The sequence below is a fragment of the Macaca thibetana genome, chromosome 1 (genome assembly GCF_024542745.1).
Source record: "Macaca thibetana thibetana isolate TM-01 chromosome 1, ASM2454274v1, whole genome shotgun sequence".
Taxonomy (NCBI): Eukaryota; Metazoa; Chordata; class Mammalia; order Primates; family Cercopithecidae; genus Macaca; species Macaca thibetana.
In genome coordinates this window covers 27,297,829-27,323,540 of record NC_065578.1, presented here as the reverse complement: position 1 = coordinate 27,323,540, position 25,712 = coordinate 27,297,829, and the positions used below count along the sequence as shown (strand labels likewise).

Sequence of the window (25,712 nt, the reverse complement as noted above, 5' to 3'; positions counted from 1 at the left end):
CATGGAGGCCAAGCACGGTAACTCAAGCCTGTAATCCCAGTACATTGGGAGGCCGAGGCAGGTGGATCACTTGAGGTCAGGAGTTCGAGATCAGACTGGCCAACATGGTGAAACCCCGACTCTACTAAAAATACAAACATTAGCTGGGCAGTAGTGGCATGCGACTGTAATCCCAGCTACTTGGGAGGCTGAGGCAGGAAAATCCCCTTGAGCCTGGGAGGTGGAGGTTGGCGTGAGCTGAGATTACACCACTGTACTTCAGTCTGGGTGACAGAGTGAGACCCTGTCTCAAAAAAAAAAAAAAAAAAAAAAAAAAAGACAGCACACCAACATGGCACATGTATACATATGTAAGAAACCATGTTGTGCATGTGTACCCTAGAACTTAAAGTATAATTTTAAAAAAAAAGAAAAGAAAAAAGTAAAGAAAAAGATAATTTAAAAAATAAATAAATAAAAATACAAAAATTAGCTGGGCATGGTGGCACATGCCTATAATCCTAGCTACTTGGAAGGCTGAGGCAGGAGAATCACTTGAGTCTGGGAGGCAGTGGTTGCACTGAGCCAAGATCAAGCCACTTCACTCCAGCCTAGGCGACAGAGCTAGACCCTGTCTGTCTGTCTGTCTGTCTCTCTCTCTCTCTCTCTCTTTCTCTCTCTCTCTCTCTCACACACACACACACATACACACACACACACAAAATCCAAACATGGGGTTTCACCCTTCATGAAACAAGAGTGTTTCAGGCAAAGAGAACAGCAGATGGAAGGCCCTATTCTCACAATAACTTCATTCAATAAGTTCTATTATTATTCCCTTCTCACAGATAAGAAAACTCAAATTCAGAGGTGAAGTAACTGACCCACTAGGTGGTGTTGGAGGCAGGATGTAAGCCTGTATCCACCTAGACTAGAGCTCTTTCTTTTAGCTGCTAAACCAAATATTTCTATTAGTTTGCCCTTTCTTTCTAAGGATCATGTGAGTGGAATGGGATTATTAATTGAGACGTCTGCAATGCAGGAAGTTGAAATTGTGGCTTACAAACTATGCAAGCATGTCTGTGTCATTGTTGGCTGTAAATTTTGCAATGACAGCTATTTAGTGACACAGCTCTTTTGCTAATATCTGAATGGATATTCATTTCAATTTAATATGATTCAACAGCTATGTATTAAGTGCCTACTACATGTCAGGCATGATGCCAGGCATGGTGCCAGGCCTTGTCAGTTACCAAGATGATGAGACAAGTTTCTAGGTACTAGGCTAAAGATCATGTTAATCACTAACAATTTTTTAAAAATAAATAACAAAGCCATAACCCTGGCAGTTAGAAACCATAGGTAACTTATTGCAATAGCTACAGGTTTGAGCATCAACCATGTGCCAAGCACTGTATGAGGTACCTTAATGAAAATTTAAATGGTCATGATCGGCCAGGCGTGATGGCTCAAGCTTCTAATTCCAGCACTCTGGGAGGCTGAGGCAGGCAGATCACCTGGGGTCAGGAGTTTGAGACCAGCCTGGCCAACATGGTGAAACCCCGTCTCCATTAAAAATACAAAAAAAAATTAGCCAGGTGCGGTGGCGTGTGCCTGTAGTCCCAGCTACTCAGGAGGCTGAGGCAGGAGAATTGCTTGAGCCTAGGAGGCAGAGGTTGCAGTGAGCTGAGATTGCACCACTATACTCCAGCCTGGGCAACAGAGAGAGACTCCATCTAAAAAAAAAAAAAAAAAAAAAAAAAAAGGTCATGATCATAAATTAAAAGTGCCTACTGTGAGCTCTGTGTTAAGCAGTTTATATTATTATCTCTAACTCTCATGTTCATTCCATAAGGCTAATATCATAGTTCAATGATATTATCATTTCTCATTTTACAGGTAAGGAAATGAGCTTTGGACATTTTTGCCTGACATCCCAGAGACAATAAAAGAGAAGAACTAGAGCTCAAACCCAGATATTCCTGATGCCATACGTGAACTCTAGACAATTACACCACATTACCTCTGTTAAGGAGAGTCAGCTAGTCAAAAATCAGGGGAATGTGGAATTTTATATAGTTAAGCACACATCCAGAAAGGAAAAATAAATATTGGTGCTTTTACAACTCTCCAGGAAAGTAAAGAACTTCATCTACCATTTAATTCTGCCAAAATTTGCCTCTAGAATTATCTTTAAATTTAATTAATAACTGAAGCTTAGAATCCCTGGTATCAAGATATAGTTCCTTTAATTCTTGTTTTATACACATGTAGAAAAGAAAATAAACTATTTTGCAAAACTCAGTATCAGACAACAAAGTGACCCCATTAAGAATGTGGTACAAGCTGTACCACACTGCCATGCTTTGTAAACTAGGAGGGAAAAAATAATTCCACAGGAGACAACCATCAGCCCTGGGCGGTATGAACATCCTGTCTCCATGATTACTTGTGGCTATCAGCAGGGAGGTATGCAGTCTTGTTCCGTATGTTCAGATATGGCCACAGGTGAAATCTGTGTGGCTAAGGAAGTGCACAGAATTGGCTCTGTGACACATGAACCAGGAAGATCAATGTTGTGTCCAGACATATGGATGTTTGTGTTTCCATCTGCATACCGGTCCTTTGTCTCAACATAAAAATGCAGGAAAATAAACTAATACTTATTGAGTACCACTTAGTATATGTTATATTATTATCTCAACAATTAATATTGTAGAAACTGGAGTTCAGACAGAAGGTAGAACTTCTATCACAGCAACCATAACAAATTACTTATTATATATTATTACTAAAACAACAATGATAGAGTCCATTAATTGAGTGCATATTATGTGCCACGCACTGTGCAGGGCATTCCCCATTATTTCACTTATAATCCTCATGACAACCCTGTGATATGATGACAATTACCCATTTTACAGAAAAAGAGAAACATATGATGTTAAGCAACTTTCCAAGGTCACATGGTTAGCAAGTAGCATCTGTCTGTGTCTGTCCCCCCAACAATTAGTGTAAGTTTCTTAAGGGCAAGGACTGTTTATTTTTCTTTTCTTTTTTTTCGAGACGGAGTTTCGCTCTTGTTGCCCAGGCTGGAGTGCAATGGCACAATCTTGGCTCACTGCAACCTCCGCCTCCCAGGTTTAAGCGATTCTCCTGCCTAGCCTCCCAAGTAGCTGGGATTACAGGCAACTGCCACCACGCCCTGCTAATTTTTTATATTTTTAGTAGAGACAGAGTTTCACTATGTTGGCCAGGCTAGTCTCAAACTCCTGACCTCAGGCGATCCACCCGCCTCGACCTCCCAAAGTGTTGGGATTACAGGCATGAGCCACCATGCCTGGACAAGGACTGTATTTTTCAATTCTGTATTTCTAGGCTCTAACACTGTGCTTGGCACAGAGTAGAGATAATTCTGTAAATATTTTTGAATAAATTAGTGAAAAACAAACAATAACTCCCAAGATAAGGGGCAGAGCCATAATTGGGATTTAGGTCTTCTTTTCTTCTTCTTCTTTTTATTTTTTGAAACAGATTCTCACTCTGTTGCCCAGACTGGAGTGTAGTGGCGTGATCTTGGCTCACTGCAACCTCTGCCTCCTGGGTTCAAGCAATTCTCATGCCTCAGCCTCCTGAGGAGCTGGGATTACAGGAGTGTGCCACCATGCTTGGCTACTTTTTGTATTTTTAGTAGAGATAGGGTTTTTCCATGTTTCCTAGACTGGTCTCAAACTCCTGGGGTCAAGCAGTCCCATAATTGCATATTGCCTGCCCAAATCAGGGTCCTGATTAATGACTCACATGCCTGTTTCACAATGGAAATTTCTATTAGGCATTTTCCATACAAGTATAATAGAGTGATTCTACCTCCACGTTTTTATGTTGCAGAAATACTGGCATAATATGTAAAGATGTTTTACCAGGGGGTGTCTACTATTGATATTTCAGAAAAAAGTTCTTCTTTTTTAATTAAAAAAAAAAAAAAAAAAAAAAAAAAAAGGCCAGGCGCAGTGGCTCACACCTGTAATCCCAGCACTTTGGGAGGCCAAGGCCAGAGGATTTCTTGAGCCCAGAAGTTTGAGACTAGCCTGGGCGACAAGTGGACCCCCATCTCTATTTGTTAAAAAAAAAATTAAAAAGAAAAGAAAAAGAAAAACTATGAAAAATATACATTAATGGAGGAAAGACTAATGGTATATCTATTCTATAAAATATCATATAACTTTAAAGAGAGTAAGGTAGCTCTACTTATACTAATGTAGAAGAATGGTTAGAAGATTGCATTATGTGGAATAAACAGGCTTCAGAATGTTAACTATGGTTTAGTGTGCATAATAGTAATCATGTCTTCAACGTTCTTGTTGTCGTCGTCGTTGAGATGGAGTCTCACTCTGTCGCCCAGGCTGGAGTGCAGTGGTGCAATCTTGGCTCACTGCAACCTCCACCTCCTAGGTTCAAGTGATTCTCCTGCCTCAGCCTCCTGAGTAGCTGGGATTATAGGTGTGTGCCACCATGCCTGGCTAATTTTTGTATTTTTCATAGAGAGAGGGTTTCACCATGTTGGTCAGGCTGGTCTCGAACTCCTGACCTCAGGTGATCTGCCTGCCTTGGCCTCCCAAAGTACTGGGATTTTACAAGTGTAAGCCACCGTGCCCAGACCTAAAATAGTGTTTATTGGATGCTTACAATATACTTGGACCTCTGCTAAGCATTTTGATTTCATAAGACAAAAAAAGTGGGAAAAATGTGTCTCTTAAAATCAAAAATTGCATTTTGCAGGTCGGGAAATTGGGAAGATGTTACTCAAAGGATACAAAATTTCAGTTAGACATGAGGAATAAGTTTAAGAGATTTATTGCACAACATAGTAACTATAGTTAATAACAGTATATAGGCCAGCGGGTGACTCATGCCTATAATCCCAACACTTTGGGAGGCTGAGGTGGGAGGATTGCTTGAGCCCAAGAGTTTGTGACCAGCCTAGGTAACAAAGTGAGATCCCATCTCTTCAAAAAAAAATTTTATTTACCTGGGTTTGGTGGCGAGTGCCTGTGGTCCCAGCCACATGGGAAGCTGGGGTGGGAGGATCACTTGAGCCCAGGAGGTCGAGGCTGCAGTGGGCCATATTTGTAATGATGGGGGCAGTAAATGCAATAGAATGTTCCAGGTAGAAAAAAAGATGAGTAGGAATAAGCCTGGCAGGCCCAAGAATGCTGCATCTCGGCCAGAAATGAGAAAATGAAGTAGTAGTCTGATATACTAAGGAATTAACATACCTTTGATAACCCTGGAAATAGGGGTGAAATGCAGCTGAAATCACAAGGACTGGTGGAAGACCTAGTTCACTTCCCCCACTGCAGCCTCTCAGCAGAAGTACAGAGGTTTATTCTCTTGAGAGAGTAAAACAGACAGTCTCTGGAATAAGGGTCAGCAGGCACAGTTAATGGCCCTATTTCAAAAAAGGGGAATTACGATTTGGTTGGTTTTTCCTACACTCTGCTCCCAGAATGCTGGGCAAATGACTCTTCTTCTTTGGGGAAAATGAAGCCAAGTATGAAAGATCTAAATATAATGGCACTGGGATCTCCCCCAAAATAGCTCTTCATGATCAGTGACCTAAGGGACACTGGCTCATAGACAAATGACCTCATGGCTGGTGTCTCCCATCTTCATGCACAGAACTTCCAATCAGCTTTTAGTCCCCAACTTTTATTCATGGGCAGGATGGCAAGGTTTACCAAACACAAGGCTTTCCTCTAAGAGAAAAGGTAGAGACCAAAACAAACAAAAGAAAGAAACTCGTGAGATGGGCCAAGATACCATAGCGACGGCAGCTCCAGCCGGCCCTCAGCGATACTAGCACCTCCCCTAGGAGACCGTTGCAGGCAGCCAGGCCCCTTCCCAACGGTAACCATGTGTGACAGAAAGGCTGTGATCAAAAATGCAGACATGTCAGAAGAGACAACAGGACTCGGTGGAGTGTGATACTCAGGCGCTGGAGAAATGTAACATAGAGAAGGACACTGCGGCTCATATCAGGAAAGAATTTGACAAGAAGTAAAATCCCATCTGGCATTGCGTCATGGGGAGGAACATGTGACACACGAAACCAAATACTTCATCTACTTTTACCTGGGCCAAATGGCCATTCTTCTGTTCAAATCTGGTTAAAAGCATGGACTGTGCCACACACCCAGTATCCATCCAAAAACAAGGACTGCACCCTAAATTCCAAATACCGGAGACTGAAATTTTCAGGCTTGCCAAGGGAACACCTAGGTCTTTGAACTTTTATTGTGTTTTGTACAGGGCATTCTCTGTACCAGTTTGTTGTGGTTATAAAACACTTAGCAAAATTAAAAAAGAAAGAAAGAAAGAAAGAAAAAAGAAAGAAAGAAAGAAAGAAAGAAAGAAAGAAAGAAAGAAACTTGTAGGAAATTGAGATAATGTGGAGAGAAAACTTTTTATTAATTTATTTTAATTAAATATATACATTTATTTATTTTGTATAATAGAGACGGGTTTTCACTACGTCGCCCAGGCTGGCCTCAAATTCCTGGGCTCAAGCAATCCTTCTGTCTTGACCTCCCAAAGTGCTAAGATTACAGGCATGAGACACCATGCACTGCTGAGAGAATAAAACTTTAAACACTGCATATACTCAAAGAAAAAAAAGAGAAGAACTGATACTTGAATATATAGAACAATAGCAAGAAACAATAATAAAGAATTTTCAGAAGAAGAAGTTCTTAAATATGAAACAAAAAGAAATATGAAAGCACAAATCATAGTGCAGTAGAAATATTAGAATATATGGTGGAGGAAATCTCCTAGAAAATAGAACAAAAAGACAAAGATATGGAAAATAGGAGAAAAAATAAGAAAATTAGATTAATCAAGTTAGTGCAACAGCTGAATAAAAGTTCCATAAAGAGGAAACAGTCAGGCATGATGGCTCACGCCTGTAATCCCCAGAACTTTGAGATGCCCAGGTGGTAGGAGGATCTCTTGAGCTCAGAAGTTCAAGACCAGCCTGGGCAACATAGCAAGACTCTGTCTCTACAAAAAAATTTTAAAAATTACCAGACTCGGCAACATGGCAAAACTCCTTCTCTACAAAAAGTATGAAAATTAGCTGGGTGCACTGGCACCCACCTGAAGTCCCAGCTACTCCGGAGGCTAAGGTAGGAGGATCATTTGAGCCTGGGAGGTAGAGGTTGCAGTGAGCCATGATCGTACCACTGCACTCCAGCCTGGGCAACAGAATGAGGCTCTGTCTCAAAAAATAAAAATAAAAAAAATCAGCCAGGCATGGGAGTATGTGCCCGTAGTCCCAGCTACAAGGGAGGCTGAGGTGGGAGGATCACTTGAGCTCAGAAGGTCAAGACTGCAGCAAACCATCATCATGCAATTGCACTCCAGCCTGGGCCACAGAAGGAGACCCCATCTCTAAAAAAGAAAAAGATAAAAAGGGAGAGAGTGGCCAGGAGCGGTGGCTCATGCCTGTAATCCCAGCACTTAGGGAGGCCAAGGTGGGATGATTTCCTGAGTCCAGGAGTTGAGACCAGCCTAAGCAACATAGCGAGACGCTGTCTCTACAAAAAATTGAAAAAAAGAGCTAGATGTGGTGGCATGTCCCTGTAGTCCTAGCTACTGAGGAAGCTGAGATGGGAGGATTGCTTGAGCCCAGGAGGTCCAGGCTGCCGTGAGCCATGATTGTTGTGCCACTGCGCTCCAGCTTCTGAGACAGAGCAAGACCCTATCTCAACAATAACAACAACAACAACAACAAAAGGCAGGCACAATGGCTCATGCCTGTAATCCCAGCACTTTGGGAGGCTGAGGGAGGCTAATCATTTGAGGTCAGGAGTTCAAGACCAGCCTTGTCAACATGGTGAAACCCTATCTCCACTAAAAAATACAAAAATTAGCCAGGCATGGTGGTGGGCACCTGTAATCCCAGCTACTCGGGAGGATGAGGCAGGAGATTCACTGAACCTGGGAGGCGGAGGTTGCAGTGAACCAAGAAAGCGCCATTGCACTCCAGCCTGAATGTCAGGGCAAGACTCCGTCTCAAAAAAAAGAGAGAGAGAACAGATTTTAAAAAGTTGAGGAGGCCGGGCAGAGTGGCTCATGCCTGTAATCCTAGCAGTTTGGAAGGCCGAGGCAGGCAGATCACAAGGTCAGGAGGTCGAGAACATCCTGGCCAACATGGTGAAACCCCGTCTCTACTAAAAATACAAAAATCTGCTGGGTGTAGTGGCTCATGCCTGTAATCTCAGCTACTCGGGAGGTTGAGGCATGAGAATCGCTTGAACCCAGGAGGCAGAGGTTGCAGTGAGCCGAGATCGCACCACTGCACTCCAGCCTGGTGACAGAGCGAGACTCCGTCTAAAAAAAAAAAGTTGAGGAAATATTACAAAATAATTTAAAACATTTTCCATAAATTTCCAGATTGAAAGGGCCCACTGCGTGCCTAGAACAATGAATGAGAATAAACCTATATCATGACTCACTACTGTGACACGTCAGGACCTGCAGACAAAGACAAGATTCCATCAGTTTCCAAACAGAAAAGATATAAATCCCACATAGCAGATCAGAGATCAGAATGGCTTTAGACTGCTCAATGGCAACATTTGAAGTAAAAAAGAAGGGAGGAATGTCTTCAAAATTCTGAAAGGTGATGATTTCCAACCTACGATTCTGTACCTTGTGAAAACATTAACACCATCATTCAAATATGTGGGTAAAGACATAATCAGATATACAAGAACTAAACATTTTTCCCTCTGATGCATCATTTCACAAGAAACTACTAGCAGATATGGTCTACCAAAACCAGAGGGCAAACACAGATAAAGTTCAGGAAACTTTAGATAAAAGTTCGGGACACAGGAAACAGGAAAGTCAATACAGGAGAAAAGCAAAAGGAATCCTCAAGAGGAGGGAGGGGCTGGGCGCGGTGGCTCACACCTGTAATCCCAGCACTTTGAGAGGCCAAGGTGGGTGGATCACGAGGTCAGGAGATCGAGACCATCCTAGCTAACATGGTGTAACCCCATCTCTACTGAAAATACAAAAATTAGCTGGGCGCCGTGGTGGGCGCCTGTAATCTCAGCTACTTGGGCAGGAGAATCGCTTGAACCCAGGAGGCAGAGGTTGCAGTAAGCTGAGATCATGCCACAGCACTCTAACCTGGGCGACAGAGTAAGACTTCCATCTCAAAAAAAAAAAAAAAAGGTAGTAATACTACAGTTTCTAGGCTAGCGCAACCGTTGCCATCCCCTCGCCACACCAATATCCTCCCTCCAGGAGATCACTAGGGGAATCTAGGGTCTTTAAAAGAAGATGGGCTTCCTGGTTTTGAGAGAAGGAAAATGTTATACTATAAAAAGGAAGCAAAGACATCACAAGCAAATGTAACATGTTGACCTTGTTTGGATCCTGACTCAAATAAACCATAAAAAGACATTTTTAGGCCAGGAGTGGTGGCTCATGCCTGTAATCCCAGCACTTTGGGAGGCCGAGGCAAGCGGATCACCTGAGGTTGGGAGTTCGAGACCAGCCTGACCAACATGGAGAAACCCCCTCTTTACTAAAGATACAAAAAATTGGCCGGGCGTGGTGGCTCACGCCTATAATCCCAGCACTTTGGGAGGCTGAGGCGGGCAGATCATGAGGTCAGGAGATGGAGACCATCCTGGCTAACACGGTGAAACCCCATCTCTCTACTAAAAATACAAAAAAAATTAGCTAGGTGTGGGGACGGGCACCTGTAGTCCCAGCTACTGGGGAGGCTGAGGCGGGAGAATGGCGTGAACCCAGGAGGCGGAGCTTGCAGTGAGCCGAGATCGCGCCACTGCACTCCAGCCTGGGCGACATAGCGAAAGGATCTATAAAATATCAGACTCCATCTCAAAAAAAAAAAAGATACAAAAAATTAGCTGGGCATGGCGGCGCATGCCTGTAATCCCAACTACTTGGGAGGCTGAGGCAGGAGAATTGCTTGAACCCAGGAGGCAGAAGTTGTGGTGAGCCGAGATCTTCCCATTGCACTCCAGCCTGGGCATTAAGAGTTAACTCTTAAACTATATATCTTAAAATATATATAGAGAGAGAGGCAATTAGGGAACTGTGAATAATAATTGGATATCATGTGATATTAGGAAACTGTTGGCCAGATGAGGTGGCTCATGCTTGTAATCCCAGAATTTTGGGAGGCTGAGGAGGGAGGATCGTCTGAGGCCAGGAGTTCGAAACCAGCTTGGTCAGCAAAGCCAGACCCTGTCTCTACAAAAAAATTTAAAAATTAGCTGGGCGTGGCGGCATGCACCTGCAGTCCCAGCTACTCGAGAGGCTGAAGTGGAAGGATTGCTTGGGCCCAGGAGGTAGAGGCTATAGTAAGCCATGATCACACCACTGCACTCCAGCCCGGGTCACAGAGTAGGACCCTGTCTCAACCCTCTCCCACAAAAACAAACACACACAGAAACAAAACTCATAAAGGCAATATGGACAAAAATTAAATTATGCATAATCCCACTATCACCATGCCTGGTTAATTTCTGTAATTTTGGGGTAGAGACAGGGTTTTGCTATGTTGCCCAGGCTGGTCTCAAACTCCTGGGCTCAAGTAATCCACTCACCTCAGCCTTTCAAAATGCTGGGATTACAGACGTGAGCCACTGCATCTGGCCTTTTATTATTATTTTTTTTTCTGTACAGATGGGGCCTTGCTATGTTGCTGGCCTTGAATTCCTGGGCTGAAGCTATCCTCCCGACTTAGCCTCTCAAAGTGCTGGGATTACAGGTGTGAACCACTGCACCTGGCCTGCAGTTTTAATTAATTAATTTACTTATTTATTTAAGAGTGAGACAAAGTCTCACTCTGTTGCCTAGGCTGGAGTGCAGTGGCACCATCTTAGCTCACTGCAACCTCCACCTCCCGGGTTCAAGTGATTTCTGGCTAATTTTTGTATTTTTAGTAGAGACAGGGTTTCACTGTGTTGGCCAGGCTGGTCTCAAATCCCTGACCTGAAGTGATCCGCTCGCCTCGGCCTCCCAAAGTGCTAGGATTATAGGTGTGAGCCAAGGCGCCTGGCCTACAGCTTTAATTTAAATTCTAGAAGTTGAGGAGATGGCTGGGCTCAAGTCACAAAGAAAGCATCTCTAATTTTTGGACTAAGTGGAGTTGTTTAAAAATGGAAACTGGTATGGGAAGCATGCAGGAGTGATGCAGGGTACAGGCTGTATGTTTCTTTCCAATGACTATGTTGAGTTATCGTCCACCTGGAGTGCTGGCTGGCTGGCCCTATTTCAGCTGCAGCCGGACTGTTGATTAACCACACTGAGGTAATCTCAACATGGGGAAGAATTCTGCACTGGGTCTTCATGCCTGGTTAGTTTCAAGATCAGCCCCTGGAATTTCTTTTTTTTTTTTTTTTTTTTTTGAGACGGAGTCTTGCTGTGTCCCCCAGGCTGGAGTGCAGTGGCGCGATCTCGGCTCACTGCAAGCTCCGCCTCCCAGATTCACGCCATTCTCCTGCCTCAGCCTCCTGAGTAGCTGGGACTACAGGCGCCCACTACCGCGCCGGGCTAATTTTTTGTATTTTTAGTAGAGACGGTGTTTCACCGTGGTCTCGATCTCCTGACCTTGTGATCTGCCCGCCTCGGCCTCCCAAAGTGCTAGGATTACAGGCGTGAGCCACCGCGCCCGGCCAAGGAATTTCTTTTTTCTTCCTTTTTTTTTGTTTTTGAGATGGAGTCTCGCTCTGTCTCCCAGGCTGGAGTGCAGTGGTGTGATCTCAGCTCACTGTAACCTCCGCCTCCCGGGTTCAAGCGATTCTCCTGCTTCAGCCTCATGAGTAGCCAGGATTACAGGCACCTGCCACCATGCCTGGCTAATTTTTGTATTTTTAGTAGAGATGGGGTTTCACCATGTTGGTCAGGCTGGTCTTGAACTCCTGACCTTGTGATCTGCCCACCTTGGCCTCCCAAAGTGCTGGGTTTATGGGCATGAGCCACTGCGCCCGGCCAGCCCCTGGAATTTCTAAATGAACATATACTCAGTTAGCTGTGCATGGTACAACGAAGTGTCAGGTGGGAAAGGGAGAGAAAAGAATTCTAAAATAGGTTTCAAGGCTACATCTTAAAATTAAGAAGGAAGACCAGGTGGAGTGGCTCATGCCTGTAATCCCAGCACTTTGGGAAGCCTAGGTGGGTGGATTACCTGAGGTCAGGAGTTCTAGACCAGCACGGCCAACATGGTGAAACCCTGTCTCTATTAAAAATACAAAAATTAACCGGGCATGGTAGTGGGTGCCTGTAATCCCAGCTACTCGGGAGGCTGAAGCAGGAGAATCGCTTGAACCCAGGAGGCAGAGGTTGCAGTGAGCAGAGATCACGCTATTGCACTCTAGCCTGGGCAACAAGAGCGAAATGCAGTCTCAAAAAAAAGAAAAAAGATTAAAAAGGAAAGGAAGGGAAAAAAACCAAAATACATTTTAAGTCTGAGATACTCAGTTACAATAATAATAATTTTAATGGCTGCATAATATTCCACCAAATGGGTTTGCCAAAATTTATTTAACTGCTTCTCTTTTTTTGTTTTTGGTTTTTTTGAGACAGAGTCTCACTCTGTCACCCAGGCTGGAGTACAGTGGCGTGATCTTGGCTCACGACAACTTCTGCTCCCCAGGTATAAGCAATTCTCTGCCTCAGCCTCCTGAGTAGCTGGGATTACAGGCGCATGCCACCACGCCTGGCTAATTTTTTGTATTTTTAGTAGAGACTGGGCTTCACCATCTTGGCCAGGCTTGTCTTGAACTCCTGACCTTGTGATCCACCCGCCTTGGCCTCCCAAAGTGCTGGGATTACAGGTGTGAGCCACCATGCCCAGCCAACCGCTTCTCTTTTGTTGAACATTTAGGTTGTTTCAAGATTTTTATTATTAAGAAATATAAGTGGCTGGGCGCAGTGGCTCACGCCTGTTATCCCAGAACTTTCTGGGAGGCCGAGGCGGGTGGATCAGGAGGTCAGGAGTTGAAGACCAGCCTGGCCAACACGGTGAAACCCAGTCTCTACTAAAAATACAAAAAAAATTAGCTGGGCATGGTGGCGGGCACCTGTAATCCAAGCTACTCAGGAGGCTGAGGCAAGAGAATCACTTGAACCCGGGCAGCGGAGATTGCAGTGAGCCGAGATCACGCCACTGCACTCCAGCCTGGGCAACAAGAGCGAAACTGCATGCAAAAGTAATAATAATAATAATAATAATACCCCCATTTTAGGGCCAGGCATGGTGGCTCATGCCTACAATCCCAGCATTTTGGAAGGCTGAGGTGGGAGGATCACTTGAGGCCAGTGTTCGAGATCAGCCTGGCCAACCTAGCAAGAGTAATAGGTATACTTTTTTTCTTCAAGAAATACCATACCTAAAATAGTATTGTAAACCTATTTTGAAATCAATTTGTTTGACATCTCCCCAACCCACCCCAAAAATCCAACGATTATTTGAACAATGCTAAAGTGTTTCATTTATCAAAATAAATACTTTGAAGGAAACTACTTATTTAAATGTTTATCTTCTGATATATTTGTTTTTCTAAATTAGTCTTGTCAGTTCACATTCATACTATCGAGGACAAATACAGAAACAATTATAGTCAACTTGACGAAAGGCCAGCGTGATGACTCACATCCTGTCTGCCTCTAAAGTTAAATGTTGGTTCTTTATTGTTGGGCCCCATATCTGATCTGTCAAAAAACTGTTGGCTGGGAACTCCTGAGGTCAGGAGTTCGAGACCAGCCTGGCCAACATAGTGAAACCCCTTCTCTACTAAAAATACAAAAAATTAGCTGGGCACGGTCGCCAGCACCTGTAATCCCAGCTACTTGGGAGGCTGAGGCAGGAGAATTGCTTAAACCTGGGAGAAAGGTTGCAATGAACCGAGATCACACCACTGCACGCTGGCCTGGGCGACAGTGCAAGACTCCATCTCAGAAAAAAAAAAGGAACTGTCATTGCCTAAAAGCATCCTAGGGATCCTTTCTCATTTGAAAAAAGAGGAGATAACTTTTCAAAGGAGATGGAGAAGGCTGACTCCTCCTTCATACTCATATACTGGCCACAAGGGCTAACAAGCATGGTACAGGCAAGGTAGAAAATCCCAGACATCCTTAATCCCCTACTAAAGCAATACTCTTTCTTTGTTTTATGTTTGTGTATGTGTGTGTGTTGTTGTTGTTATTGTTTGAAATGGAGTCTTGCTCTGTTACCCATGCTAGAGTGCAGTGACGACATCTTGGCTCACCGCAACCTCAACCTACTGGGCCTAGGTGATTCTCTCATCTCAGCCTCCCCAGTAGCGGGGATTACAGGTGTGTACCACCATGCCCAGCTAATTTTTGTATTTTTTTTAGAGACAGGGTCTTGCTATGTTGCTCAGGCTGGTCTCAAACTCCTGACCTCAAGTGATCCATCTGCCTTGGCCTTCCAAAGTGCTGGGATTACAGGTGTGAGCCACTTATTAACGTTTTGAAATATTTATTTTCATACCATTGTGTCTACGTACATGTACTGTAAAAAGGTAGCATATTAACATATTATTTTAAAGCTTTTTTTAAATTACAACTTACATGTATATAATGTTTACTCTAGGCCAGGTACTATCCCAAACGTTATTACGTATAATAACTCATTTAAACCTCATGATAACACTATAAAGAAGGCAATATTAGTATCCCATTTAATGATAAGGAGACTAAGGCAGAGGAGTTAGGTAATTTGCCTTAGGCCACACAGTTAATAAGTTACCTATCTGGAATATTTTTCCATTAAATTCATTTCTACAAATTCTTTTTGTATGGCTATATCTTATTGTACGGATGTGCAGTTTCATTTACTTATTCCATTACTTTTTATTAGACAACAAGATTATTTCCGCTAAGCATGGTGGTGCACGCCTATCACCCCAGCACTTTGGGAGTCTGAGGTGGGAGGATTGTTTGAGCCTGGAGGTGAAAGCTACGGTAAGCCGTGTTGGTGCCACTGTATTCTAGCCTGGGCAACAGAGCGAGACCCTGTCTCGAAAAAATAAATAAATAAAAAATAGAAAATTATTTCCATTTTTTGCTAAATCACACACATCACTAAGATAAGCCACCTTATACTAAACCTTTGTGAAAATTCTTCTTTTCTTAGGCTAGATGAGCTTAAGAAGAATTGGCATTGATTTTTATTTCCTCCAAAAATGTACTCCTTTCTCCATGTTCTCTGTGACCTTAAATGTTGTAAATTTTAACATTTTTGCCTAGCGCAACTTTTTAAAATTCATTTTTTCAGTTCTGAGAAATAAATTAGGATACTAAAGCATGAACAGCTTCTTCAGAGTGAAAAAGCCACAGTTGGCCAGGCGCAGTGGCTCACACCTGTAATCCCAGCACTTTGGGAGGCCAAAGCAGGCAGATCACTTGAGCCCAGGAGTTCAAGACCAGCCTGGCCAACAAGGCAAAACCCTGTCTAAAAATTTTATCTAAAAATACAAAATATTTAGATGAGCATGGTGGTACATTCCTATAATCCCAGCTACTTAGGAAGCTGACACATGAGAATTGCTTGAGGCACGAGAATTGCTTGGGAGGCAGAGGTTGCAGTGAGCCGAGATTGTGCCACTGCTCTCCAGCCTGGATGACAGAGTGATACTCTGTCTCAAAAAAATTAAAAAAAAAAATAATAAGCCGGTGCTGGGCACAGTGGCTTAAGCCTGTAATCCCAGCACTTTGGGAGGCCGAGGCGGGCGGATCACGAGGTCAGGAGATCGAGATCATCCTAGCTAACATGGTGAAACCCCATCTCTAGAAAACATACAAAAAATTAGCCGGGCGTGGTGGTGGGCGCCTGTAGTCCCAGCTACTCAGGAGGCTGAGGCAGGAGAATAGCGTGAACCCGGGAGGCAGAGGTTGCAGTGAGCCAAGATCGAGCCACTGCACTCCAGGCTGGGCAACAGTGCGAGACTCCGTCTCAAAAAAAAATAATAATAATAAAAATAATAATAATAAGCCAGGCATGGTGGCTCACGCCTGTAATCCCAGCACTTTGGGAGGCTGAGACGGGTGGATCACCTGAGATCAGTGGTTCAAGACCAGCCTGGCCAACATGGTGAAACCCTGTCTTCACTAAAAATACAAAAAATTAGCTGGGTGTGGTGGTGCATGCCTGTAATCCCAGCTACTTGGGAGGCTGAGGCAGGAGAATTGCTTGAATCCGAGAGGTGGAGGTTGCAGTCAGCTGAGATTGTGCCACTGCACTCCAGCCTGGGCAGCAGAGAGAGAGGAAAAAAAAGGATAAAGCCACGGTCAAAAAGCTACCCTTTCTACAATTTCCTCCTGCTTGCTACAGATGCTGAGCCTCATGGCATACATACCATCTCATTGAAGAGGAATGTTAACCTGGGACAAACCAGCTTACACAGGCAAGATTCTTTTGGTCTCCAAGTCAGCATTCACAAGTTCACTCACTCATTCACTCAACAACTATTTGAAAGGTCATTATATGAGTAGTACTAAGCTAGGTAGGGGTTATGGGGTTCATAGAAATAAAAAGTATTTAGAACAGTGCTAAATAAAACATTTAACACAGTGCCAGCATAAATATTGATGTATTGATCAATTATTATGTGCCAGGCACTGTGCTAAATGAGTGGATTATCTCATTTAATCTCTACAACAATCTCTAGGAACAGTCTATGATCATAGGCATTTTGCAGACAAGAAGACTAAGCCTCACAGAGGTTTACCCAGCTTGAACAACATACATGCCGTGGAGTTTAGATTTAAACCTAAGATTCCAAAGTTTGTGCTCTTAATCCTTATGCTATACTACAAAACACAGCTCCTCTCCTTAGGAAGCATACGGTCTTGCTCATAATACTAAAACTGGGCCAGGCGCGGTGGCTCATGGCTGTAATCCCAGCACTTTGGGAGGCTGAGGTGGGCAGATCACTTGAGGTCGGGAGTTCGAGACCAGCCTGACCAACACGGAGAAACCCTGTCTCTACTAAAAACACAAAATTAGCCAGGCATGGTGGTGCATGCCTGTAATCCCAGCTACTTGGGAGGCTGAGGCAGGAGAATCCCTTGAACCTGGGAGGTGGACAATGCGGTGAGCCAAGATCACACCATTGCACTCCAGTCTGGGCAACAAGAGCGAAATTCTGTCCCAAAAGACAAAAATAAAAAATAACAAAGTCAGATAGTAATAAATGCTATGAAAAAATAAATAAAGAGATAGGCTGGGTGTGATGGCTCATGCCTGTAATCCCAGCACTTTGGGAGGCTGAGACAGGTGGATTGCTTGAGGTCAGGAGTTCGAGACCAGCCTGGCCAACATGGTGAAACCCTAACTCTACTAAAAATATAAAAATTAGCTGGACATGGTTGTGCACGCCTGTAATCCCAGCTACTTGGGAGGCTGAGGCAGGAGAATCACTTGAACCTGGGAGGCGGAGGTTATAGTGAGTCCAGATGGTGCCACTGTACTCCAGCCTGGGAAACAAAGTGAGACTCTGTCTCAAAAAAAAAAAAAAAAAGATAAAGGGATAGAGAGATAGAGAGTAGAGAATGAGTTTGCTACTTAATTCTGGATGGTCAGGGACTCTTCTCTGACATTTTAGCAGAGACCTAAAAGGTGAAGAAAGCCAGCCACACTGAATTCTGGGCAGGGGGTGTTCCATGAAAAGATGCTGGTTCTCTTTCAAATTAATCTATTCATATTCAATGAAGTTCCAATAAAAATTCCAGTAGTAATGTTGAGAATCTACAACTTACTCTAAAATGAATATGAAAGAATAAAGGCCTATGAAAATCCAGTCTACATTTGTGTTGTTGTTGAGACGGGGTCTCAGTGTGTCACCCAGGCTGGAATGTAGTGGTGTCATCACACCTCACTGCAACCTCAACTGCCCAAGCGCAAGAGATCCTCCTACCTCAGCCTCCCACATAGCTGGAACCACAGGTGCATGCCATCACACCTGGCTAATTCAAAAAAATTTTTTTTGCAGAGATAAGTTCTCACTATGTTGGCCAGGCTGGTCTTGAATTCCTGGCCTCAAGTGATCCTCTTGCCCTGGCCTCCCAAAGTACTGGGATTATAAGCATGAGTCATCATGCCTGGATGCTAAATCTATTTTCTTTTCTTTATTATTATTTTTTGAAATATTACTACACTGTAAGTCTATTTTAGAGGACAAAAAGGTAAGGGTACCTGCCCTATTGGTAGAAATGGCTCTACTATAAAGCCATAACAATAAAAACATTGTGTTGCTGGCACTGAAACAAAGAAATAAAAAGTAGAACGGAGAGCTTAAAAATAAAGTATATACAAGGAAACCTAATATGTAACAACGGTAGCATCAGAAAGCACTGAAAATTGTTTTTCAGATGGTGGTAGAAAAACTAATTCACTGCAGGGAGAAGAAAGCTGGATTTTTACTTGAAACCACCTAGAAGATGGACTCCAGATGGATTAAAGACCTAAATATGAAAGTTAAAACTATAAAGCTAAGAAGGAAAATCTGTGTTCCCTAGGGGTAAATAAAGACTTCCTAAACAAAATTCTAGGCCGGGCACCATGGCTCATGCCTATAATCCTAGCATTTTGGGAGAATGAGGCGGGAGGATTGCCTGAGCTCAGGAGTTCAAGACCAGCCTGACCAACATAGTAAAATCCCGTCTCTACTAAAAGTAAAAAAATTTAGCCAGGCGTGGTGGCGCACACGTATAGTCTCAGCTACTCAGGAGGCTAAGGCATGAGAATCGCTTGAACCCACAAGGCAGAGGTTGCAGTGACCTGAGATCCTACCACTTTACTCCAGCCTGGGGGAAGGAGTAAGACTCTGTCTCAAAAAGAAAAACAAAGAAACAAGATTCCAAACCATAATACCGTCAAAATTTAGGACATCTGCTTAAATAATGACATCACAGATAAAGTTAACAGAAAGGTGACAGACTGAGAGAAGATATTTACAATGTTTTAAGCAAAGGATTAATATCTAGAATATACAAAGTTTCTGCAGATCAATACCATTGAAAATAAAAAATTGGCCGGGCGCGGTGGCTCAAGCCTGTAATCCCAGTACTTTGGGAGGCCGAGGCGGGTGGATCACGAAGTCAGGAGATCGAGACCATCCTGGCTAACATGGTGAAACCCCGTCTCTACTAAAAATACAAAAAACTAGCCGGGCGTGGTGGCGGGCGCCTGTAGTCCCAGCTACTCGGAGGCTGAGGCAGGAGAATGGCGTAAACCCGGGAGGCGGAGCTTGCAGTGAGCCGAGATCCGGCCACTGCACTCCAGCCTGGGTGACACAGCGAGACTCCGTCTCAAAAAAAAAAAAAAAAAAAGAAAATAAAAAATTTAAAAATGGGTAAAGAATACAGATACCTTAGTTTCACATACTAAAAAAGTTTATATACTGTTACATACAAAGAAAGAAATGAAAAGGTTCAAATATAATTATAATCAGAGACAAACAAATCAAAGCAACCAAGAGCTGCCATTTTACATCCATCAAACTGGCAAAAATTAGAAAGATGACTCATGCCACATCACACCAACTGGTGAGGATGAGGCTGTGAGTTCTTGTTCACTAGCAATAGTAATTGTTACAATACTAATAGTAAATACAATACAATAGTAAATGTTACAGCCATTCTGAAAAGTAACCTGCAATAGTTGGCAAATGTGAGCATGCCCATAGCTATATAGCCCAGGGGCTTTTTCTTTCTTTTTTTTTTTTTTTTTTGAGACAGAGTTTCACTCTTGTTGCCCAGGCTGGAGTGCAATGGCGGGATCTCGGCTCACCGCAGCCTCTGCCTCCTGGGTTCAAGCGATTCTCCTGCTTCAGCCTCCTGAGTAGCTGGGATTATAGGCATGCGCCACCACACCTGGCTAATTTTGTATTTTTATATTTTTAGTAGAAACGGGGTTTCTCTATGTTGGTCAGGCTGGTCTTGAACTCCCAACCTCAGGTAATCTGTCCACCTCGGTCTCCCAAAGTGCTGGGATTACAAGCGTGAGCCACCGTGCCCAGTCACCCAGGGGAATTTTTATAACAATCTATGAATTTGCTTATTTTATCATTTTTTATGGCAGTGAAGAGTTGTAGGCAATCTCAGGTGTTGTTTTTTTTTGTTTTTGTTTTTGTTTTGGTGGGGGACAGAGTCTCACTCTGTCGGCCAGGCTGGAGTGCAGTGGCACAATCTCAGCTCACTGCAACCTCTGTCTCCCAGGCTTAAGCAATTCTCCTGCCTCAGTCTCCCAAGGAGCTGGGATTACAGGCGTGTGCTACCACGCCCGGCTAATTTTTATATTTTTAGTAGAGATGGGGTTTCACCATGTTGGCCAGGTTGGTCTCGAACTCCTGACAGGTAATCCGCCCACCTCAGCCTCCCAAAGTGCTGAGACTACAGACATGAGCCACTATGCCCAGCCAGATTTGTTTTTTATTGTTGTTTTTAATAGATGCAGGGTCTTGCTGTCCCTGAGGCTGGAGTGCAATGACACCGTAATAGCTCTGCAGCCTCAACCTCCTGGGCTCAAATGATCTTCCTGCCTCAGCCTCCCAAGTGGCTAGGACTACAGGCCTGTGCCACCATGCCAAGCTTTAAAAAATTTTTTTTTGGGCCGGGCGCGGTGGCTCAAGCCTGTAATCCCAGCACTTTGGGAGGCCGAGACGGGCGGATCACAAGGTCAGGAGATCGAGACCATCCTGGCTAACACGGCGAAACCCCGTCTCTACTAAAAACACAAAAAAATTAGCCGGGCGAGGTGGCGGCGCCTGTGGTCCCAGCTACTTGGGAGGCTGAGGCAGGAGAATGGCGGGAACCCGGGAGGCGGAGCTTGCAGTGAGCTGAGATCTGGCCACTGCACTCCAGCCTGGGCGACAGAGCGAGACTCCGTCTCAAAAAAAAAAAAAAAAAAAAAAAAAAAAAAAAAAAAAAAAAAAAAAAAATTTTTTTTTGTTTTAGAGATGGGGTCTCACTATGTTGTCCAGGCTGGTCTCAAATTCCTGGCCTCAGGCAATCCTTTCACCTCAGCTTCCCAAAGTGCTGGGATTATAGGCATGAACTACCCACCCAGCAGCAATCTAGGTTTCTATCAAACAAAGGGACTAAATGAGTAAAACATGGTGGATACACAGTGATTATGGGCCTAGATTGTGGAGATGATCTGCCTGATTTGAAATTCAGGCTCTACCACTTACTAGTTCTGACTTTGGACAACAGAAAAAACAAATTTGAGGCTGGTTGCAGAGGCTCATGCCTGTAATCCCACCATTTTGGGAGGCCAAGGCAGGCGGATTGTTTGAGCCCACGAATTTTAGACTATCCTGGGCAACATGGTGAAACCCTATCTCTACAAAAAAATACAATAATTAGCCAGGCGTGGTGGTGCCTGCATGCCTGTAGTCCCAGCTACCGAGGAGGCTGAGGTGGGAAGACCACCTGAGCCCGGGAGGTCAAGGTTGCAGTGAGCTGTGATTGTGCCACTGCACTCCAGCCTAGGCAACAGAGTGAGAAGACTATCTCAAAAAAAAAAAAAAAAAATTGAGAAACCTCTCTGTATAACCTCATTTATAAAATGGAAGTAATAACAAATCACAACCCTCATACAGTTGTTATGAGAAGTACATGAGTTGAAACATTTAAAGTACCTGTCATGACTGGGCATGATGGCTCAAATCTGTAATTCCAGCACTTTGGGAGGCCGAGGTGGGTGGATTGCCTGAGATCAGGAGTTCAAGACCAGCCTGACCAACATGGTGAAATCCTGTCTCTACTAAAAGTACAAAAATTGGTCGGGTGTGGTGGTGGGTGCCTGTAATCCCAGCTACTCGGGAGGCTGAGGCAGGAGAATCGCTTGAACCTGGGAGGCAGAAGTTGCAGTGAGCTGCGATTGCACCATTGCACTCCAGCCTGGCAACAAGAGCAAAACTCCCTCTAAAAAAAAAAAAAAAAAGGCCAGGCACAGTGGCTCACGCCTGTAATCCCAGCACTTTGGGAGAACGAGGCGGGTGGATCATGAGGTCAGGAGTTCAAGTCTAGCCTGGCCAAGATGATGAAACCTCATCTCTACTAAAAATACAAAAACATTAGCCGGGTGTGGTGGCACGCGCCTGTAATCCCAGCTACTCGGGAGGCTGAGGCAGGAGAATGGCGTGAATCCAGGAGGTGGAGCTTGCAGTGAGCCAAGATCACGCCACTGCACTCCAGGCTGGGCAACAGAGCAAGACTCCGTCTCAAAAAAAAAAATAATCAAAATTAGCCAGATGTGGTGGCAAACGCCTGTAATCCCAGCTAGCCAGGAGGCTGAGGTAGGAGCATTGCTTGAACCCAGGAGGAGGAGGTTGCAGTGAGCCAAGATGGCACCACTGCACTCCAGCCTGGGCGACAGAGTCTCTGTTTTGAGACAGAGACTCTGTCTCAAAAAATGAATGAATGAATAAATAATAAAAATAAAGTACCTGTCATGGAGCAAGCACTATTTAAACACTAATACTTGTATTAGTATGAAAGCATATGCAAGTTGGAAATTATGAGTTAGATTTACACAGAGTAACAAGTACATATTGGGCCAGGCACAGTGGCTCATGTCTGTAATCCCTGCATTTTGGGAGGCAGGCAGATCACTTGAGTTCAGGAGTTCGAGACCAACCTGGTCAACATGGTGAAACCCTCTCTCTAATAAAGATACAAAAATTAGCTGGAAATCACCTGAACCCAGAAGGTGGAGGAGGTTTTAGCGAGCCGAGATGGAGCCACTGCACTCCAGCCTGGGCAACAGAGCAAGACTCTACCTCAAAAAAAAAAAAAAAAAAAAAAAAAAGTACTTGGCCGGGCGCGGTGGCTCAAGCCTGTAATCCCAGCACTTTGGGAGGCCGAGACGGGCGGATCACGAGGTCGGGAGATCGAGACCATCCTGGCTAACACGGTGAAACCCCGTCTCTACTAAAAAGTACAAAAAACTAGCTGGGCGAGGTGGCGGGCGCCTGTAGTCCCAGCTACTCGGGAGGCTGAGGCAGGAGAATGGCGTGAACCCGGGAGGCGGAGCTTGCAGTGAGCTGAGATCCGGCCACTGCACTCCAGCCTGGGCGACAGAGTGAGACTCCGTCTCAAAAAAAAAAAAAAAAAAAGTACTTATCACAAAGAAAATGTTAATGTTTACACTTGCCAGGCGCTGCGGCTCACATTTCTAATCCCAGCACTTTGGGAGGCTGACTCAGGCGGATCGCTTGAGGTTAGGAGTTTGAAACTAGCCTGGTCTATATGGTGAAACTCCGTCTCTACTAAAAATACAAAACTTAGCCAGGTGTGGTGGCGCACGCCTGTAATCCCAGCTACTCGCGAAGTTGAGGCACGAGGATTACTTGAATCCAGGAGTCAAAGGTTGCAGTGAGCCAAGACTGTGCCACTGCACTCCAGCCTGGGCAGCAGAGTAAAACTGTGTCTCAAAAAATAAAAAAAGGCCGGGCGCGGTGGCTCAAGCCTGTAATCCCAGCACTTTGGGAGGCCGAGACGGGCGGATCACGAGGTCAGGAGATCGAGACCATCCTGGCTAATATGGTGAAACCCCGTCTCTACTAAAAATACAAAAAAAAAAACTAGCCGGGCGAGGTGGTGGGCGCCTGTAGTCCCAGCTACTCGGGAGGCTGAGGCAGGAGAATGGCATAAACCCGGGAGGCGGAGCTTGCAGTGAGCTGAGATCCGGCCACTGCACTCCAGCCTGGGCGACAAAGCGAGACTCCGTCTCAAAAAAAAAAAAAAAAAAAAAAAAAAAAAAAAAGGTTGTGGGGGGCTGGGCCTGGTGGCTCACGCCTATAATCCCAGCGCTTTGGAAGGCTGAGGCAAGTGGATCACCTGAGGTCAGGAGTTCAAGACCAGCCTGGCCAACATGGTGAAACCCTGTCTCTACTAAAAATACGAAAATTAGCCTGGCATGGTGACATGAACCTGTAATCCCAGCTACTCGAAAAGCCAAGGCAGGAGAATCACTTGAACCTGGGAGGCTGAGGTTGCAGTGAGCCAAGATCATGCCATTGCACTCCGGCCTGGGTGACAGAGCAAGACTCTGTCTCAAAAAAAAATAAATAAAAGCTCTATTGTTCCACGGCTTATAAAACCAAAAAAATTGGGATCAAACTGAAAATCATGAAGTATTCAATTAGATAATTTATAGCAAATTCATATGATGAAATAGAAATAACAATTGTATTTGTCAATATTTAAATACCAGCTCTGCCAATCAGTAGCTGTATAGCTCAGGGAAAGTTAATTAATCCATATGCACCAGTTCCTGTTTACAAAATGGGTTTAACATACCTGAAGCACTTAGGATAGCACTGACACATAACACGAACTCAATAAACTAGCTTTAAAAAAAAATTTTTTGGCTGGGTGCGGTGGCTCATGCCTGTAATCCCAGCACTTTGGGAGGCCGAGGCAGGGAGTTTGAGACCAGCCTGACCAACATGGTGAAACTCCATCTCTTAAAAATAGAAAATTAGGGCCGGGCGCGGTGGCTCAAGCCTGTAATCCCAGCACTTTGGGAGGCCAAGACGGGCGGATCACGAGGTCAGGAGATCGAGACCATCCTGGGTAACACAGTGAAACCCCGTCTCTACTAAAAATACAAAAACTTAGCCGGGCGAGGTGGCAGGCGCCTGTAGTCCCAGCTACTCGGGAGGCTGAGGCAGGAGAATGGCGTGAACCCGGGAGGCGGAGCTTGCAGTGAGCTGAGATCCGGCCACTGCACTCCAGCCTGGGTGACAGAGCGAGACTCCGTCTCAAAAAAAAAAAAAAAAAAAAAAAAAAAAAAAGAAAATTAGGCCAGGCACGGTGGCTCATGCCTATAATCACAGCACTTTGGGAGGCCGACGCAGGCGGATCATGAGGTCAGGAGATCGAGACCATCCTGGTTAACACAGTGAAACCCCGTCTCTACTAAAAATACAAAAAATTAGCTGGGTGTGGTGGCAGGCACCTGTGGTCCTAGCTACTCAGGAGGCTGAGGCAGGAGAATGGCATGAACCCGGGAGGTGGAGCTTGCAGTGAGTCGAGATTGTGCCACTGCACTCCATCCTGGGTGACAGTGCAAGAGTCTGTCTCAAAAAAAAAAAGAAAAAAAAAAATTAGCCAGGCGTGGTGGTGCATGCCTGTAATCCCAGCTACTTGGGAAGCTGAGGCAGTAGAATCACTTGAACGTGGGAGGTGGAGGTTGCAGTGAGCTGAGATCATGGCAGTACTACACTTGAGCCTGGGCAACAAGAGCAAAACTCTTGTCTCAAAAAAACAAAAAAAAATTTAACAAAAGGAGATTGTAGACAAGTATCTTGGAAAGATGTTAATGATAGATGAATAGGAAAAAAGGGTTATAAAGCAGTATATATGGAATCTTCTCTATAAAATAAACACATTTCATATACATAAATTTATAAAAAGTAAAGACTAGAAGGATAAATACCAAAATAGAACTAGTACTCTCTTTGGATAATAGGTGTTATTTTTTATCTGTACCGTATTTTATAAGTTTTCAACAATAAATGTGCTACTTTTATGACAGGTGAAAACTCTCATCCTCATCTCTACCATAATTAAAACTAGGAACTGTCATTTTTTTGCTTCAACTGGTAATGAATCCACCCCAAATTTACAGGGTAAAGGAATAAAGAATCAGA

General features: G+C 44.2%; 1 protein-coding gene and 1 pseudogene across 1 annotated transcript in view; both read left to right on the top strand.

The window, feature by feature from the left end:
* LOC126958026 (dnaJ homolog subfamily C member 8) overlaps window positions 1-25,712 on the top strand; it is a 614,804-nt gene that overhangs the window by 445,007 nt on the left and 144,085 nt on the right. The gene's annotated exons all lie outside the window — the stretch shown is intronic.
* Window positions 5,893-6,352, top strand: LOC126958447 (dynein light chain 1, cytoplasmic-like; annotated as a pseudogene).